This window comes from Acyrthosiphon pisum, chromosome X (assembly GCF_005508785.2).
Source record: "Acyrthosiphon pisum isolate AL4f chromosome X, pea_aphid_22Mar2018_4r6ur, whole genome shotgun sequence".
Lineage (NCBI taxonomy): Eukaryota > Metazoa > Arthropoda > Insecta > Hemiptera > Aphididae > Acyrthosiphon > Acyrthosiphon pisum.
The window spans coordinates 93,210,304-93,216,251 of record NC_042493.1 but is presented as its reverse complement, the minus strand read 5'-3'; the positions used below and the strand labels follow the sequence as shown (position 1 = coordinate 93,216,251).

Below are 5,948 nucleotides of genomic sequence, written 5' to 3'. Positions count from 1 at the left end.
ACCTAATTTATAACAATTAACATAATAATTCGTAAGCCTTAGTTGATAAGTCATTCGTCGTCGATATTTTCTGTTATCAATATTAATTTATAATTCTCAATAATCGAATACTTTTAAAAGAAAAATAATATTTTACATAATTTCTTTGAAATATTTAAATTAAAAAGATTTGAGTGAAATATTTTAAATCCAGAACCCTATATACTCATATTATGTAATCTGTAGAGGTTGACGTTGATGGTTAGGAATTAAAATATCGTTATACATACAAAATTACATACCCAACATATGAGTATCTACTTATTCTAGTCATGACAAAAATTGTTTAACATAACATTGACAACACGTCTTCTTCGCAAGCTCTTATCGATTTAAACCGAAAAAATAAATATAATTATTGCGATGTAATGATCATTGATAATTATTTAACACAAAATATAAAAAGTGGAAAATTGTATTTATTGATAAAAAAAAAAAAATAATAATTACCATAGAAATTAAATGAAACACATTTTTTCATAAGAATTATTTTTGGACCTTTATCCAAAACAAAATGGTGTTTACCTTTATATTCGAAGTTCACAATATAAGGAATCAATAACTACAAAAATAACGATTTTAAAACATTATACTAACGTATTCTGAAACCTTACAGTTTTATATTCAGTCTTCTTAATTTGAAAAAATAACAATGGTGACATATATATTTAATAAAAAAAGAAAATATTATTATATTATAAAATGAAATAATGTATTATATATAATGAATCAATTATTGCAAAAATAACAATTTTAATAAACTTTTAAAAAGATTTTCTGAACTAAAAAACAAAATAGATAATAATTAACAGTGATTTCATAAAAAAAATCATGAATTTTACGAATAAAAATAAAACAGCAATACTAATAAGTTATAAGTAATTTACCTACTCAAAATGGTTCAATGTGTTCTGGAAGTTCATAATTGTATTATTTTACGTCCGGTGATCTGAAATAACAATTAGTACAATTTTAGTAGCATCTATAAATACATTTAATAATTAAAATCAATTGAAAAGAATAACTGTAACAAATCAAAGTAAAAAATTAACAACTTGATCATAATATGTTTTATAAAAAAATCAAACAAAAAAGAATCAAGTTACGGCAATATATTACAAAACTTCGAATAACTTCAACTTCAACAAATAGCATTGGTAATTATATTAGATCAATGACCACGGATTATCGTGGTAGACAAAATGCTAATACCTATAAAACCTATGTAAATAAATGGAATAATAATAGAGATAGAATAGTTCAACAACAAAGATGACAACTTTTTTAGAAAAAGATACCTAGCATATTACTATATTTAAGGTCCCTTCATAATGGTATATACTACCTAAAAGTCCGAGTTAAAAAGTTTTTTTACAGCGATTCCTTCATATTACACCGGTATTAACTATCTATTTCTAATAATCTATTGGCTCTTGGCAACCCATAGGTGGCGGAAGCGCAGTGCACTTTATAATAAGAGGACGTCACGGAGTGTAGTTGTCTCCTATCTCGTCTTACAAACGTTCAACATCGTAATTAATAACACAGTTTTCGGGGGTACCCACAATATTATTATCATTCTGTATACATTTATACTAGAGTTTACTTTTTCGATAATGTCATCATAATAATATACGCTAATCTATAAGTCGATAAAAATTTGATAATTTTAAATTTTATTTTGTTAAACTATTGAGTTGGGTTATCAAAAAATAAAAACGCTACATCATAATAGTACATAATATATAATTGTCATTTATGAACTGTACATTTTGAAATTCTAGTATAAATGTATAGTACACGATGATGTGTGTAAACCGTGTTTTTACAATATATTTTACCTACGTTTGTAAGACCGAAAAACACGTCGTGCGGGTGTGGAGTCCTCTTAATATTATGTATGTGGCTAACACGTCATGCAGGCTGCAACTGTGTAATATGAATTTTAAAAAAATGTCCATTTACTTTAAATCATTATTTTTCTTTTTTTTTATAATTTCCACGTTTTATTGTTCGAAATACATTGAATAGAAGAAACATTCTCAAAACTGTAAAATGTGTCATTACGTATTAACTATTCTCTAACGTCTTTTTATCGTTTTCTATGTACCTAAATTTGTCGTAATAATATGAAACGTCGAGAAAACTCACTCAAATCCCACGGCATAGCCTCTGCAAAATATGACGTACCCAAGAACATAATATAAAAATCCTGTCTCTAATTATAATATCAATATGACAATCTAATAACGTTAGTCAATATATGTTCATTATGAAATTAATAATTAATATCATTGAAATATAGATAACTTTCACATGTTAAAATTGCATTTTTTTTTTTTTAATTGGTTTTGAAATTATAAAATTGTCTACTTTGAATACTAAGGCCATTATAATTACCTATTATATATAACCTATCGTAATAATTGCCTCCCAAATATAGATAGGTGACCTCTTTCCACTCGAATTTCCTCCAAGCGGAGGCAATCTTTGTATACCCATACTCGAATTACCTCCCTTAGCACACATAGATTATTAATTAATACTATTCGTATTAAATATCATCAATTCAACATATAGGTAGTCAGTTCAGTCTGAGCAACCAAAATTTAAATATTTAAAAGTATTGACAAATAAATTGAATCCTTAGAAACATTATGATACAACAAAACTAACTTTAATTTTTGACAGAAAAACATAATGATATTTTATCTAAATTATTTTATTAATTGAATATTGATTGTTTTTTTATTATTACTAATTATTACTGCTGTGTTGGTATACTTACTAAAATATTTATAATAATTTATTAACATTGTAAGACATTAATTTACGTTAAATCAATTGCCATTGACTTATTAGGTATAGTCAATTTATTTCATTTATCAAAATTCCTATAATTTAAGGTGGACTTATATCCTTCTTTATTTACTGTCATGTATTTACTGTAATAATTGTTTTTAATTTGAAAAAAATTTAATGTTTGCGATTTGAACTAGAAATAGAGTAATAATAGTTAATGGATGCGATTCCAATACCAAAGGGTCACTACCTAAAATATAGTAAATTCAAGTGAATGATATTTTTTAAATCAGGATATAATTCGAGTAACCCTTTTAAAAAAAAATCATGGGGCAATTCGATGATCAGATGGGAGGCAATTCGTGTGTGTCCAGAATTACATTTGTAGATATACAACAGGGATGGCAAACAGGATTTGGCCAACTTGTAAATTTATGACGCAATTCAAAAAAATATTTCAGCCATGACACTAATTAATTTTGTTAACGCAGAGAATTTTTACAAAATAAATATGAAAAATGAATAGTGGTAATGCAGAAAAAAATTATAAAAAAATTTAACTTTTATTGATTGTTAGAAACATTTTAATGAAATATTTTTCATCTCTGGTTATTATGCAGTTTCTTGCAACGCATATATATATATATATATACATGGAAACACGGAAGTCTTTCGGGTGCCATAGAAAATTTCTCGCGTGCCAAGCATGACACGCGTGCCACTATTATTTGCTATCCCTGGTATATACATTAGGTACTTAAAATCTATAAAAGAGGACAAAAAAAAAAACAACGAAAAATTACTATGCAATTGTTTGTAATATTAAATTTAGTATTTTGGTTGTTATAAAGAATGCTATTATGTTGATATTTCGTTGTCTGAATTCGGACCTAGACTTGTCCCAATAATGTGGTTTATTAATATTGAGTTCCTCTCTCGTAATTTTTACATTTATTATGATTATCTAGTATTTTGAATTTGTCTATTTTTAAGTTTTGTTGACATTTTTAATTCGTTATTAACAATACTAATCGATAATTAGCTATATTAACAGCAAAACGTAAACTATGTGCCAAATTTATAATATTATCGTAACACATTGATATGTTGAATACATTTATCGCGCTATGGCACTGCCATACCAGCTGCGTATTATAACAAGTAACACAAATTTCCATTTTCTTTAAATTTCTTTTTTTAAATGTCCATGTTCTATTGTTCAAAATACTTCGAATGAAGAAACATTCCTAAAATGACGTTATCACCGACGTAGTACGTATAAAATATCCTCGAACGTCTAACTATACGTTTTTAAGCAAAAATCAATTTGTATACAGTGAAAACTGTCTAAAACGGACCCTGAATAATACGGAAAACTATCCAATACGGAATTTTTCTATGGTCCCGGCACGTTCCTATAGTTTTATATAGACACTCAACCTCGATAAAACGGAACCTTCATACCGCGGAAACGGAACGATTTTGTAAGTCCCATGCAAGTAAAAACCTTGCATAAACCGGAAAAATGACACGCGCGTGTCAAATCTAAACCAAAAATAAGGTATAAAATATAGATATGCCGAATTGCGTATGTACAATGTACATCGTTAAATAGCGATAGATAAAGAAGTGAAAAATGAAATGAACTTAACCGTAGGAGAAAATGATGTTAATGATTTTTTGATGATTGATACAAATTTGGTACCTAACGGAGAGCCAAGAAATACATTCACAAAATGATTGTGAAAGTAATTCATCTAGCGACGAAGAAGAGGTAATGCATGAAGAAGTCACATTGATAAATACATACAAAGAAGCATTAATTGAAATAAAAAATCTACATCAGTTTGCTATTGATCGACAAGACGATAATCTCCTTCAAATGGTTTCATCGATCAAACAACACACAGAAGAAAAAATAGCAGCAACCGTAACAAAACAAAAAACTCTTCATCATTTTTGGAAATTCTAAATGTTTATATGTACGTCATATTTAATTGCCTTAGTAATTTAGTATGTAATATGTAATAAAAAAACCTATATTTTAGTTTAAATTTAATAAAACCTATATTTTAGTTTAATTTTAATGAATTATATTATTTAAAACAATAATTTGAAAAATATTCTTTGGTATTTATTTGAATTGAATAATCCGGATTTTTTTCGTTTTATTGAATAAAGCGGAAAACTGCTTAAAGCGGAATTTTTTGTTGGTCCCGTGCGATTCCGCTTTAGACAGTTTTCTGCATTGTAATATACATATTTTGTTGATATGAAACTTCGAGAAACCTCGCCCTAATCATCCACTGTATAGCTTCGATAAAATATGCAAAAAACATAAAAATCCTGTCTCTGATATTATATATTGATAAAAATACATACTTTCGACATCAGAACCAGAGACGAATCTAGGAATATAATGTATCTAAGACATATGACTATATGAGTGCCTAGCACTGGAGTTTACCATTAATTATAAATACTATAAATTAGGAAATTAGGAAATGGATTGTATTTGTTATGAATAACGACCTATGTTCGGTATCACCTCAGTCATGGTGGTCCATGGACCATGATGGGACAAAAATCAATTTTTCAATTACTAAAAATGTGTCTATAATTAATAATAATATAACAAAACTGACTGGACATTTTGAAACTAAATATAATTAACTACATTTTTTTTCACACATAGGTAGGAAATGTAGGAATTATTTATGAATTATATATAGATAGTTAGTTAAAACTTAATCCTAAAGCATTAGTTTTAATTCATTTATTATATGTTATTTTAAATCAACGAATGCATTTTTTTTTTTTTTAAATCTTGCCTGATGCATTGCATTACACTGCACCACTAAAATTATTGTATCAAACAAATATTAATAGTTGTAACTTATATGTACTATAAAATAAAATTTGATTAAAATCTATAATAAAGTCAGTCGTGTTATAATAATCACCGTGCAATTTTTTTTCTATTCAGCACAAAATGGAAAAAGGTTGGGCCAGCCATAGACAATGACAACTAAATAATTATAGCTAGTTATAAATATTCTGTTTTAATTGCATTAATTCTGTACCCACAAGCTAAGTATATAATATAA

The 5,948-nt window shown here is 26.9% G+C and overlaps 1 long non-coding RNA gene across 1 annotated transcript in view; it reads right to left on the bottom strand.

Moving 5' to 3' along the window:
• Window positions 1-926: 926 nt before the first annotated feature.
• Window positions 927-5,948, bottom strand: part of LOC115034419 — a 56,036-nt gene continuing 51,014 nt past the window's right edge. Inside the window, exon 3 of the long non-coding RNA XR_003839783.1 lies at window positions 927-988. This is a non-coding gene — a long non-coding RNA (uncharacterized LOC115034419). The remainder of the gene's footprint in view (window positions 989-5,948) is intronic.